At 46.3% G+C, this 7,824-nt stretch overlaps 1 pseudogene; it reads right to left on the bottom strand.

Moving 5' to 3' along the window:
• LOC125118935 (retinol dehydrogenase 12-like) lies at nt 1-1,187 on the bottom strand (annotated as a pseudogene).
• Between the last annotated feature and the right edge of the window lie 6,637 nt (nt 1,188-7,824).

Here is a 7,824-nt window from a genome sequence, read left to right as displayed (position 1 = left end):
CTACTCCCACTGGATTCCTAGAAGCTCACAGCTGACATTCCACAGGCTCTCAGACATTTGTGACTTCAGGCCCTTGGAGATACCCCAGTCCTCTTGCAGTCATTGAAACCCTTGGCACTCAGGGGCTCCAGGCTCTCAGCCAGGATGCAGTGCAGTCTGGTCCATGTCCCCTCTCACACTGATTTGACAAAGGTGGCAAAGAGCTGCCAGAGCAGGCCCAGCAGGAATGAGTGCTGGACCAGCTCAGAGTGAACTATGCCTGGGTGCTCTGCCTAAGGGATACCCCCCCCCCATCCCTTGGAGCCTCTTGGCCAGCTCCCAAGTCAAAAGTACATTGTCCAGGAGTTCCTGTTGTAGCTCAGTGGGCTAAGAACCTGACTAGTATCCATGAGGATGAGGGTTCGATACCTGGCCTTGCTTAGTGGGTTAAGGATCTGGCGTTGCCACAAGCTGTGGCATAGGTTGCAGAGGCGGCTCAGATCCCGTGTTGCTGTGGCTGTGGTGTAGGCCAGTGGCTGCAGCTCTGATTTGACCCCTAGCCTGGGAACTTCCATATGCTGCAGGTGTGGCCCTAAAAAGCCAAAAAAAAAAAAAAAAAAGGACATTGGCCAGTTTGCTGCGGTATTACGCAAAACCCTGGCTGCGGTGCTTCTTGCTTCGAAGGTTGTTGAAATCAGATCTTGCCAGCATGGTGAGCTACTGATGACAGGCTCACCACCCGTGCAGAAGCAAGTGAGAAGGAAGTGGCCCAGGCAGTTGATTCCCAGGTGGGTTTCAAAGCCATCGGCTGTCTTGGAATATGAACACATCATCACTCCTGTGTTGCTGATCAGAATACGGAGCTGCTTTTTGCACTGCCAGAAAGCTCTCAGCAAAAGCTCAGATGGATTTGGTATTGGATAGGTCCAATTTCCACACCAGCACCTGGGAGTTCTTTGTATCAGCTCAGATTTCATGGGCAGCCAACTTCCACTTCAATACATCTTGGCAGGCAATGAATACTCCTCTGCTAGCGAGCTTGCTGGCCGTCTCCGTGCTGATGCATGTTGGCTCTGGAGATCATCGCTACCTCCTGGGAAGGTGCACATTTGTTCTCCAGTCCCACCATCAAAGAATTTCCTAAGGGACAGAGCTATCATGTAGAGGAAAGAAAGGAAGGATGTGAGCTGTCCTAAAATATCCAGCATCTTTTCAACTTCTTTAGTTGCTACTGCTTTAGCAAAACACTGGCTTTGGCTCCAACTCTGGCTCTGGCTCCTGGTCTGGCTCCAATTCTTGGCTGCTTCTCTCTGCTTCTGCCTCCCACTCCTTGAAGCTCTTTTCTCTCCTGGGCTCTCAGCAACAGCTTGGCCTGCATCTCTTATAAGGATACATGTGGTTGCACTTAGGGCCCACCCAGATAATCCAGGATAATCTCCCCATCTCAACAGCCTTAACTTAATCAGATTTGCAAAGAACCATTTTCCAAATAAGGTAACATTGACAGTATCCAGGGATTATGACCTAATATCTTTAGGGGCCATTATTCTGCCTATTGCAAGGCGTAAGTCAGATACCTTCTTCTGAAGTTCTGGAGTCACCGGGTTTGGGAAGGAGGGACTGGAGCTCTCTGAGGCCAAATGGGGTGGAAGGCAGTACAGCCTGTGTGGGAGGGATGTGGGCTCTGTAATTAGACAGACCTGGGTTCATTTCCCAGTCCCAACACCTGATGACTGAGTGACCTTGGGCTAGTACTTTCGCTTCCTTGACTTCCATTTCTTCTTCTGTGAAATGAAGTAATAACTGCATCCCCCTCACAGGGATGTTGTAACTTGTGCTGGTAAAGCACTTAGCATAGGGTGAGGCGCATTGCGAGTGGTCAACAGACAGAAGCTGTTGTTATTATTACCTGATGAACATGGCGATAATAATACTGTGCATTTATTCTGTGCTCACTCTGTTTTGGGTTCACAAGGAATCTTAAGAGATGCTCTCAGCAGCAGGTGATGTAGATGTCACAGATGTGGATTCAAGAGGTCAGGATTTGTCAGACAGTCAACAAATAATAGAGGAAGAAATGAAGACAGGGTCTGGTTAATCCTTCACCACCATGTTAGTCTCCACACCACAACGCTAGGACGGGATTGGAAACCCCAGCACTGGTAGAGAGCATGTATAAATGATGGTCACATCTACAGGCAAGAAAGTCTATGGCCAATGGCATGGAGGGACTTGGCGACTTTCAGGGCTACAGACTGTGATGTAGGAAACCAGGATGGTGGAGGTCTCTTGCTTAACACCTTTCCACCAAGAGAACCAGAGAGACTGCACTAGTGGTGGTGACAGACCCCTGTGGGAGGGCAATGTCTGCACAAGGACCCAGGATGCTGTGGACTTTTTTTTTTTTTTGTCTTTTTAGGGCTGCACCCGTGACATATGGAAGTTCCCAGCTAGGGGTTGAGTCAGAGCTTCAGCTGCAGCCCCTATACCACAGCCACAGCAATTCGGGATCCAAGCTGCATCTGTGGCCTACGAAGCTCATGGCAACGTTGGATCCTTAACCCATTGAATGATGCTGGGGTTTCAACCCCAGTCCTCATGGAACTATTGGGGTTCATTACCACTGAGCCACGATGGGAACTCCAGCTATGGACCTTCTGACTCCTGGATGGATGACTGAAAAGGCTAGCACTATGTGGCTGTGCTATCACTTTCCGATGATTCCCGAGAACATTGTTCAGTGAGCCGGAGATTCTTTTGCTCTATGGTGTATTTCCAATTTTTTTTTTTTTTGGTCACTCCCAGGGCATGAGGAAATTTCCAGGCCAGGGATTGAACCCGTGCCATAGGAGAGACCTTTCCAGCAGTGAAAACACTGGATCCTTAACCCACTGAGCCACCAGGGAATTCCACCACTTTTTTTTTTTTTAAAAAGTAAACTTTATATTGAAATATAACATACAGGTGGAATTTTGCACAAATCATAAGTCTATCACTGGAGAGAGGTAGGGGAACTCAGGATTTGAGAGTTGGTGTTATTTTCAAGATAAATCATTGCTACTGAGTATGAGATCAGAAAAATATATCTGCAAGTTTTATATTTCAACACCTTAGACTTTCTTTTTCTCTCCCTCCCTTCCTTCCTTCCTTCCTTCCTTCCTTCCTTCCTTCCTTCCTTCCTTCCTTCCTTCCTTTCCTTCTTTTTTTTTTATGGCTGCACCTGCAGCATATGGAAGTTCCTGAGGCAGGGACTGACTCTGAGCCGCAGCTGTGGAAATGCCAGATACTTTAACCCACTGTGCCACAGCAGAAACTCCTAGACTTAATCATATGTATTTCTCGCATGACTAACCATACAGATTGTTGCTATATATGACATTTAAAATAACATTTTTAGGGAGTTCCCGTCGTGGCTCAGTGGAAACGAATCCGACTAGAAACCATGAGGTTGTGGGTTTGGTCCTTGACCTTGCTCAATGGGTCAAGGATCCGGGATTGCCGTGAGCATGGTGTAAGTTGCAGACAAGGCTCAGATCTGGTGTCGTTGTGGCTGTGCGGTGTAGGCCAGCAGCTGTAGGTTCGATTGGACCCCTAGCTTGGGAGCCTCCAGATGCGGCGGGTACGGCCCTAAAAGACAAAAAGACCAAAAAAACCCCAAAAAACAAAACAGGTTTATTGACATATAATTGCCATACAATAAATTGTACATATTAAAAGTAGATGATTTGATAAACTTATATTATATATAAATATATTCACCATAATTGAGTTAGTAAACACATTCATTCCCTTCATCCCCATTAGCCCACACTTAAGCAACTACTGATTTGCTCAGTCACTAAAGATTAATTTGCATTTTATAAAGTTTTATATAAATAGAAACATATCCTATTTTAGGGCCGCCTTCACTCGGTGTAATTATTTTGAGATTTATCTATGTTGTGTTGTATAGAATAGTCCAATTTGTTTATTCATTTGTTCATGTTGATGGACATTACATTATTTTCAATTTTTGATTATTATAAATAAGATTGCCATGCAAATCTCATACAAGTCTTCATCTTCATAGGGACATATAGTTTCTGTCCTCCTAGGTGAAAATCCAGAAGTGGAAATTAAATCCTCCAACTTTGTTTTTATGGTAGGTTCGTCGTTAGATTTTTCTTTTTTTTCTTTCTTTTTTTTTTTTTTAGCTGCCCCACGTTATGGAGTCCCCAGGCCAGGGGTCAGATGGGCCAGGGATCAGATCTGAGCTGCGGTTGTGACCTATGCCGCAGCTGTGGCAACACTGGATCCTTAACCCACTGTGCCAGGACAGGCAAAGAACCTGCCACCCAGTGCTGCTGAGATGCTGCCAATCCCGTTGCAGGTGGGAACTCCGTGTTGTTAGACATTTTTCTTTTTGGTCTTTTTAGGGCCACACCCACGGCATATGGAAGTTCCCAGGCTAGGGGTTGAATTGGAGCTTCAGCAGCCGGCCTACAACACAGCCACAGCAACACAGGATCCAAGCTGCATCTTCGACCTACACCACAGCTCATGGCAACGCTAGATACTTAACCCACTGAGTGAGGTCAGGGATTGAACCCGCAACCTTGTGAATCCTTAGGCTCATTACTGCTGAGCCACAATGGGAACTCCTACATTGTTAGATTTTTAAAGAAATTACTAACCTGTTATTCATATTGGTTGTACCATTTTATGTTCCCATTAGCAGTGTATGGGAGTTCTGGCTCTTCCATATCTATGCCAATACCTGCTATGGTCATTTTAATTTTAGTGATTCTAATAAGTGTGTAGTGGTATGTCTTTATGTTTTAAATTTATATTCCCCTAATGACAGTGGTTCTGAGCACCTTTTCATGTATTTATTTGTCATCCGTGTATCTTCTCAAATCTTTTGCCCATTTTTTATTGGACTATTTTCACATTGTTGAGTTTTGTGAGTATTTTTAAAATTTGGATACATGTTTTTCAAAGACTTCTAGTCTGTGGATTGTTTTTAAATGATCTTAACTGTGTCCTTTAAAGAATGGATTTTTCAGGAGTTCACGTCGTGGCTCAATGGTTAACGAACCTGAGTAGTATCCATGAGGATGAGGGTTTGATCCCTGGCTTCGCTCAGTGGGTTAAGGATCTGGCATTATAAAAGAATGGATTTTCCAGCTTTGATGAAATCTAATTCATCAATTTGTTCTCTTATGAATTGTGCTTTTGTTGTCAAAACAAAGAAATATTTGCCAGAGTTCCCATTGTGGCTCAGCAGCAAGGTATGGATCCAGGTACATTCTTTGCATATGGATAGCCAATTGCTCCAGAGCCATTTGTTGAAAAAGCTATCCTTTCTCCACTACAATGCCTTTGTACCTTATAAAATCAGTTGTCGGAGTTCCCATTGTGGTTCAGTGGTAGTGAACTCGACTAGCATCCATGAGGATGTGAGTTTGATCCCTGGCCCCACTCAGCAGGGTAAGGATCGTGCATTGTCGTGAGCTGTGGTGTAGGTCGAAGATGCAGCTTGGATCTGGCACTTCTGGGAACTTCCATATGCAGCGGGTGCAGCTCTAAAAAAAAAAAAAAAAAAAAGCAAAGAAAGAAAATCAGCTGTCTCAGTTGTCTATGCATGTGTAGGGTTATGTCTGAGTGTCTACTATGCTGTGGTCTGAGCATCCTGCCACCCAACAGCAAGACTGATGTGTTAATGGGGCTGTGGCACCTTGGTCCCTACAACAGCCTCCCAAGCCAGCTTGATAACCAAGCACAGCACTCGAAGGGTGGTGGCACTGCCCAGGCTCAGCACCCATTCTAGGTGGATGTTGTGACTCATACTGCCTCTGGGTAGCAAAATACAGATGCTGGTCATCGAATCCTGAATAATTCATCAGGTCCAGAATACTTCTGGCCCAGAAGTTCCTGTGGCCTTACCAGACCCTGGACCCTTATTCCCTTCAATCTGCAGAGCTGCAAAGCAAAGCAGCTTAGGCCATCTGCCAAGAAACCTGGGACACAGAATTCTCCCTTGAGGCTTTTGAAAAAAAAATTCACTTCATTTTTTATTAGAGTATAGTTGATTTGCAGTGTTGTGTCAGTTTCTGCAGTATGGCAAAGTGACCCAGTCATATATATATATTCTTTTTCTCATACTATCTTCCATCATGTTCTATCCCAAGAGATTGGATGTAGTTCCGTGTGGTGTCCAGTAGGACCTCATTGCTTATCTATTCTAAATGTAATTAATAGTTTGTATCTAACTCCAAACTCTCCGTCCATCCCAAGTCCTCCCTCCTGCTCCTTGGCAACCACAAGTCTGTTCTCTATAGTGTGTCCTGGTGTCTTGCTACCTGGAGGCAGAGGGTCTGAATAACGACCTGCTGGGGCATGGACAGCACAGAGAAGGGACACTTTCTTTCTTTTTTTTGTTTTGTCTTTTTGCCTTTTCTAGGGCCGCTCCTGCGGCACACGAAGGTTCCCAGGCTAGGGGTTGAAGCAGAGCTGTAGCCGTTGGATTACACCACAGCCACAGCAACATGGGATCTGAGCCGCATCTGCGACCTACACCACAGCTCACGGCAACGTCGGATCCTTAACCCACTGAGAGAGGCCAGGGATTGAACCTGCAACCTCATGGTTCCTAGTTGGATTCGTAAACCACTGAGCCACAACGGGAACTCCAAACTTTTTTTTTTTTTTTTTGTCTTTCAAGGGCCGCACCGGCGGCATATGGAGGTTCCCAGGCTAGGGGTCGAACTGGAGCTACAGCTGCCAGCCTGCGCCACAGCCACAGCAATGCCAGATCTGAGCCGCATCTGCGACCTATACCGCGCCTCACGGCAACGTCGGATCCTCAACCCACTGAGCAAGGCCAGGGATTGAACCTGCAACCTCATGGTTCCTAGTCGGATTTGTTTCCACTGTGCTATGTCGGAAACTCTGAGGGGACACTTTCTTTAGCTCATTCCCTAGGGGATCAAACGTGTGTCCCTCACTCCTGCCCTGAGGATACCTCGACTGTTCCTGGGCAGAAAGGCAGTGTCTCTGCTTCCCTTAGTCCCTCCTGACTCCCTCCCCAGGCCTGTCCAGTGGGGGCAAGGCATCAGCCCACATTCTGGCTTTTTTATCCCCCTTGGGAGTGTTCTGCACAGGTTTCACAGGACATGTGAATTTATTCTGGAGGGTCAACAGTAGGGACGCAGTGGGACAGATGATAGGGCAAAGGCTCCTTCAGAGAGGCTGGGACAGTCTGATCCCTGACAGATTCTCCATGATCCCTCTCCAGTTTTGCCTGTGAGTTGAGTGGCATTCCTTGGCCAGGAGACTCTCCACCCTTGCCTTATTAAGTTGCCTGCTCTCCTTTATCTGCTTTTCTCTTTCTGACGCTTTGTCTTCATCTCTTTCTCTCCCATCTTCCTCTTTCAACCTCTCAGACTCCTCCCTCCCTCCCACTCTCCCTCTTCTGTCTCTCTCTCTTCCTTTCACCTCGTGTCTAAAGCTGCAGCATTTGTAGCCAATGTCCAAATCCTAATACAATCACAAACAGGGCCAGTGACATTACCTTTAAATGCCTGTTGTTGTCACATCTTGAGACCCCAGCAGGACCTGGACACCCTGCTGAAGTCACCAATGTATCATTTACTTCCTGCCTGGAATGAAACAACTCACGGCAAACCACCCCTGGAGATGTGGCATCAATCACATAGGAGGGAGCAAGAGATGAGGAACTCTCAGCATCATCTTTCCACTTTGGACCAGGCTCCTGAACTGGAAAGGGCCCATCTGCTCAGCCCTCCTCACTCCCCATTCTGCAGGCTTTTGTAATGAGGTTTTTTTTTTTTTTTCTTTACTAAT

Source organism: Phacochoerus africanus, chromosome X (assembly GCF_016906955.1).
Source record: "Phacochoerus africanus isolate WHEZ1 chromosome X, ROS_Pafr_v1, whole genome shotgun sequence".
NCBI classification, from domain to species: Eukaryota; Metazoa; Chordata; class Mammalia; order Artiodactyla; family Suidae; genus Phacochoerus; species Phacochoerus africanus.
The sequence above is the reverse complement of the archived record's forward strand: the minus strand, read 5'-3'. Positions and strand labels throughout refer to the sequence as shown.